Genomic DNA, 7,070 nt, shown 5'->3' on the forward strand with positions numbered 1-7,070 from the left:
ATTTGACTGAATGTGGTATCGACAGCTCTAGCAAAACTGAGTCCATGGAAATCAGAAGAAACTCTCTGCTGTATGGAGTCATGTCTAGCAAAGGAAGATGTATGCAGTTTTTGGAGGTCATCTCAGTTCCAAGATATCTCTTAGGAGGTCTTAAGGGTAGTGCTTTCAGCTATTTCACCAATGGCCTCCCCTACAGCATAAGATCAGAAGCAGGGATTTTCACCAATAGTTGTACAATGTTCAGCACTATTTACAATTCCTCAGATACTGAAGCATATGCATATGCAGCAAGCAGTGGTCCCTGTAAACCCTAAGCAGTTGAACAGCTGTGTAGCCACTCAGAAGGTCTGTACACTCCAGTCGGTGTGCTGACACATTGACTTGTGGTTTTGGAATTTACTGCTGCACACAGATCTCAGAAATCCACATAGAAGATAACAAAAATTGGAGGAACATATACAGGAACATACACAGGAACAATATCCACACTTCGGCTGACAAGTGGCAAGTAATATTTGTGCGACTTAAAGGCCATCTCAAAGAAGCAAGAATCAAACTATTGCCCCTTAGTCTTCAATGGCATGGCCATCACTGAATCCCCCCCCCCCCCCCCCCCCACTATCAACAAACTGGGGATTATTGTTGACCAGAAACTGAACTGGATAAACAATATAAACACTGCCACTATAAGGGCAGGTCAGAGGCTAGGAACTCTGCAGCAAGTAATTCATCTCTATCTCCCCAAAGCCTGTCCACTAGTGACAAGGCACAAGTCGGGAATGTGATGGGTTACTCCCCATTTGCATGTATTCGTGCAGCTCCAACAATACTCAAGAAACTCTCTATCATGCAACCCAAAGCAATCTGTTCATTTGGCACTTACAACATCCACACCCTCCACCACTGACACTCAGGAGCAGCGGTTTGTGCCATTTACAAGTTTCACTGCCGAAGGTTCCTTAGACAAGCCCCTCCAGGCACATGCCTGCTACCAGCTCGGAGGACAAACACAACCGATACATGGGAACATGGCCACCTGCATGTTCCCTTCCAAACCACGCACCATCCTGACTGGGAAATGAATCGCCATTCCTTCGGTGTCAGTGGATCAAAATCCTGGAATTCCCTTCCGAACAGCGCAGTGAATGTCCCTACACCCAAGGACTGAGAGATTCACTCGGCAACTCACCAATACTCCGGGACAATTAGGGATGGCCAGTAAAACGTGGACTAGCTAGCAACAGCCATATCCCTTGAATTAATTTCTTAAATATTTTTAAAAAGCTGATAATGCATATCCAAACATTTTAATAGATTTACGCCACATGATACAGTGAATATAAGTGTTTTATGTAAGGCATTCCTGTGCCCTGCTTTGTGTGCCCAGTGTCACTGAGGTCCAGATGATTTCCTAAGATCCTACTATTACACCCATTCATGACAGCATTGATACCCTAAGACCATAAGACAATAAGAAATAGAAACAGGATTGGGCCATTCAATAGGATCGTGGCTGATCCAACATGCCTCACATCCACTTTTCTACTCTTACCCCATAATACTTGATTCCCCAACTGATCAAGAATCCATCTCAGCCTCAAATATGCACAAGGTCTCTGCCCCCACAGCTCTCTGTAGCAAGGAGTTCCAACGACTTACAAACCACTGAGAGAAGAAATTTCTCCTCACCTCAGACTTAAATTGGTGCCTTTAATTTGAGACTATGTCCTCTGGCCATAGACTCTCCCATGAGAGAAAACACCTTCTCAGCATTTGCCCCATTGAGCCCTTGAAAAAACCTATATGTTTTAATGAGATCACCTCTCATTCTTTTAAACTCCAGTGAGTAGCATCACAATCTGATTAATCTTTGCTCATAAGACAATCCCTCTGTACCAAGGATCATCCTGTGAACCTTCTCTGAACTGCCTGCAATGAAATAATGGATTTCCTTAAACAAGGGACTAAAAGTTGCTCACTGCATTCCAAATTCGGTCTTGCCAGCCCTTTGTACAGTTACAGTAAGACTTCTCTAACCTTATATCCGACACCCTTGAAATAAGGATCAACATTCCATTAACCTTCCAGATTACTTGCTGCACCTATGTACTCACTTCCTGTGTTTCATGTACAAATACAGAGGAACCTCGATTATCCAAAGGACACGGTTGAGGAGTATTTCGATCGGTTAAGCGAGTGCCGGATAACATAGTTCGCCAAGCATCAGGACCTTGCGACCTTGTTCGGATAATCCAAAATTCGGTTCTTCGAATGCCGGATAATCGAGGTTCCTCTGTACGCTCATGTCCCATTGTGTTGCGGCTTTCTGCAGTTTTTCTCCATTTAAATAATACGCTGTTCTTTTGTTCACCCTTCCAAAATGAACAACTTCACATTTTTCCATATTATACTGCTTTGCCAGTTTTTTTGCCCACTTATTTAACCTATTAATATCTCTAAGATACAAAAACAGAAATTGCTTGAAAAGCAATTTTCATTCAGTTTTTTTATTTGGCTCCCTCTATAAGATGTTTGTTTCCCTCTTGCAAGGCAACTTTCCATCTGTTTTTGTATCATCTGCAACTTTGACTAGAGTACATTCCATTCCTTCCTTCAAGTCATTAATATATATTGTAAACAGTTGTGGTCTCAGCACTGATTTCTGTGAAATGCCATGGTCATGGGTCAAAAACCTGAAAAAGAACCCCTTATTCCCATAAGCTGTTTCTTATCCAATAGTCAATTCTCCATCCGTGCCAATCTCCCAACGCCGTGGGCCCTTATTTTATGACCTAACCTTTTGTGCGGTACCTTGTTGATTGCCTTCTGGAAGTCCAGATACAACACATACAACAAGAGTTGGCTTGTTTTTGGCTGCATTGCAAATTGTCCTGTTGACACAAATGATTGCAAACCTTTCTGTGACTTCAAATACAATTTTAGAATTCCTATCTTGTCTTCAAATCTCTCAATAGCCTCACTCCAATCCCACTTCCATAAATTCCTCTAGGTATGTAACGGCTGGGAGTCAGTCTTTCAGGCATCTCCCTTTTCAAAGAAATGTCCAGCTTAACAACTTCAAAATCAGATTTTGACAAGTAACTGCTCATCATTTATTTAATCAGTCATTTGTCCCATTGGGATTGAGTAACACCGGGAACTGAAAAGAACTTTTCGGAACTCACATATCATGTTGCAATAAACAGCACATTTGCAAAAGGAAACATGAAATTACCTGATGATAAGTTGTTTAACTATCAAATCAGATCTGATGGACAGGTTTTCATGTTGACGAGCTCCTCATTTTCATCTTAATATGTGTTGTTCACAGTTTTGAATATTCTTGTTGCTGGTTTAGACTTGTCACAACAATTTCTTATAAAGCCCTTTGTTCTGTGAAGGAGCTTAAATTACTTCACATTGGCAAAAATCCTGGACATTGCGCCTTGTTTGTCAAAACAATTGTACCCAGTGTTTTTATTATGTTATAGTTTCCTGTCATTTCAAAGTTTTTTGCTATGCAGAGATACTCAATTTAATTCAATGATTAAGAAGCTTCAGAAACAATAAAACGTTTTAACAGTGGGAAACATTACAATGCTTTGGATTTACCGTGGAATGACAAATGAGACCAGAAAAGAAAGTGAATTTATAAATCCACTTTATAAATTTTGATTGTAAATACATTCATCAACATGACATGTGTGAGGTGAAATTGAAAACATTTAAGGGAATGGGCATGATAGATGGAGAAAAAGTATTTCTGATAGTTTGGGTGTCCATGGCATAGACAAAAGAGATGACAGCTAGAATCCCTACAGTATAGAAACAGACCCTTTGGCCCAACAAGTCCACACTGACCCTCTGAAGAGTGACCCATCCCCCTTCCTTATTTTACCCTTAACTAATGCACCTAACCTACACACCCCAAAACACTATGGGCAATTTAGCCTGGCCAATTCACATAATCTGCACATCTTTGGATTGTGGGAGGAAGCCCACACATTACAGAATGTGCAAACTCCAAACAGACAGTCACCCGAGGCTGGAATCGCACCCAGGTCCCTGGCCTGTGAGGCAGCAGTGCTAACCACTGAGCCACCGTGCTGCTCCTATTCAAGAACATTTCAGAACACCAGTAGGAACAACAGATACATTTACACACAAACAGTAAATGATGTTCATTATAAATCTTGAGTTTGATGGATCTTTGCTAACCAAGGGTATATGGTGTTAGGTTGAGGTTTTGCCATCAAGTCAATGGATGGTGGAACAGGCTCTAGGGGGTAAATAGCCCTGTGTTTCTATGTCACTATTTAGAACTCTTTGTCTGATCACGAAATCCTTTTAAGTTGCTTTTACTTTGCCACTGCACCAGGAGCAGGGTGACAAGACAAGACATTGTTGAATACAAACCGAGTAACCATGAAACTTTCAGTGAAGGGATAGTATCAAGTGAGATTCAATTCTGAGGAATACCTAGCAGGTGGATATCATTAGTTTTTAATGGAATACAATCACAGGTTCTTAACAATTGAAGGCCATTTGAACACATCATTCCTGTGTTGACTTTTTTGTAACAGCTATCTAATAAAGTTCTAAACCTCAGATAAAACTGTCCTCAAACTTGTGTCCAAATGTATATTGATTCGTTTGATGAAATCTGCTTTTACCATCTTTTCAAGTAGTTTTTCCAGATCTAAGTGACTTTTTTAGTTGCCGAAAAACAGACATGCTGCTGAAAGCTTTTGATATGTTCTCATCAGGACAAAACTCAAGAATGCCAAGTTTCAAACAAACCTAGCAATTTATACTATAGGAGCAAAGGATGCTGGTTGGCAAATTGTATCCATTTGGTCAAATAATTGCCATGGAGAAAACATCAAGATATAATAGACTCCTTAAACACCTAGGTAATAAGATTTGACTATATTTCTTTTGTTTATAGAGAATGGGTCCCTGCATATTAACTCAGAGATAGTGAGAACTACAAATGCTGGGGAGTCAGAGTGGAGCTGGTCAAAGCACAGCAGGTCAAGCAGCATCACAGGAGGAGGGGAGTTGATGTTTCAGATCAGAACCTTCCATCAGGACTACATGTTAATTTTGCTTCTCGGAAGCTTAAATCAGCTGCTTTTGACATAAATTGAACATCTTAAATGAGTTGTTGGGATTAATACGTTTGGGATTGATCAGTAAGTGCTTCCCAGTTTAAAAAATCACATGTAACATTACAAATTTGTTTTGAGTTTTACAAGTGCAGTCTAGTTGACTATAGTGTGTCCACTATCTACTATGAACAACTGAAGAGGAACATGCTGTTTAATTTGGTCAACCAATCACTTGGATTATTGGCCTAGACTCTTGAAATCACACCAGCACTGAAATCCATACTTCATGTTATTCAATTATGTGCAAAACAGAACATCGTTTTGACCTGACAGTAGAATCCTGTTGGAGGGAAGTTCCATTCCAATTATAATACTGTGAAACAGCATAATCTGTTGTTTAAATTAGTGAGATATTTTGTGTAAGCTGATTTGTCTTTGTATTGTACCTGAAACTTAACCTTATGAATTCCAATTGATGTTATGGTCATCTTCAATGATGAAGAATAAGCATGTGCAACAATATGAAAGAATGACTACAGCTGGGAAGCAGAGAAATGGAGTTGGTTCCAGCAGATGTGTTTTCTGAAGTATTGTCACAGGTCCTAAGATGTCTCAGTGCTGGTGTGACCATTTCATTTCAATATGGCAGGTTTACACAGGAGTTTCAATTGTAACAGTACTCATGAGAATATATAACAGGAATACTTGACATGTAGATGTAGGACATTTCGGACAGATTTGCCTGTGAAATGCTGAGACCCACCAGTAACTTTCCCAAAACAGTTGTCATACCCCATTAGCAGGAAAAAGTGAAGAATGCAGATGCTGGAGATCAGGGTCAAAAAGTGTGGTGCTGGAAAAGCATAGGAATGAAGAGCTTATGCTCAAATCGTTGACTTTCCTGCTCTTGGATGCTGTCTGATTGGCTGTGCTTTTCCAGTGCCATACATTTTGACTCTGATATCCCTTCAGCAGACAGAGGTAAGGCATTAAGAAAAATTTGTTTCCTTTAAAAAATGTCTGTGGAATTTTTAATTATCTTAATGAAGTGTTAGAAAACACTTTTAGGAATTTTCATTAATTGCTTCTTGATCTCTGCCAGCTAGCCAATTTTCCATCCATGGTAGCATACCACCGCACATTCCAACAGCTTCTACATTGAGGGATAATCTTTTACACTGGCACCTCATCAATTGCGGTCTTGAAGTCCAAGTACAATACATGAAGAGAGTCCTCCTTGTCCATGGTGAATGTTATTCCTTCAGAGAACACCAATAAATTGGATAAACACGATGTCCCTTTCAAAAAAACCATGATCACCTTGGATTTCTCTAAGAGTACAGCATTACAATCATGAATGACTGATCCTAATGCTTCCCCATGCACAACATCATTTTGATGTGTAAACTAGTTTAAGTAACACATGCCTTCTTTTAATGTATAATTTGTATCTTAAATCATGTTTTAGTTTTGTTTTGTGTTTAATTATAAATCACAAAAGGTGAAATCCTTTGTTTTGATTGTTTGTTGGGGTTGTTGTATAGTAAATTTGGTTATCTTGGTTTATTATTCCACATGGTGATGATAGCACAATCTTGTCCTGAACATCAATTTTATTAGCATGTTAGTGGGTTGTCTCTTCCGGTGAAGTCTAATGGAAAACCTAAATGAAGCTCTCTGTGTTAGCACATAAACCAAAATATCTCACCAATCAAGGTTCATTGTCAACTTTCCTCTACTTTGCCAGAACTTGTATGACCAGTCAGAATGAACAAGACAGCTGCCAGAAGCAAGGCATTAAGAAAATATTGTTTTCTTTAAACATTGTCTGTGTAACTTTTAATTATCTTAATGAGGCATTTGGAAAACATTTTTTAGGAATTTTTATTAATTGCAAAGGAATTGATTGTACCTTTCTTCAGTGACTTGCCAACCTTTGGTCTGGAAGCAGTACCAAAA

Source organism: Chiloscyllium punctatum, chromosome 14, assembly GCF_047496795.1.
Source record: "Chiloscyllium punctatum isolate Juve2018m chromosome 14, sChiPun1.3, whole genome shotgun sequence".
Lineage (NCBI taxonomy): Eukaryota > Metazoa > Chordata > Chondrichthyes > Orectolobiformes > Hemiscylliidae > Chiloscyllium > Chiloscyllium punctatum.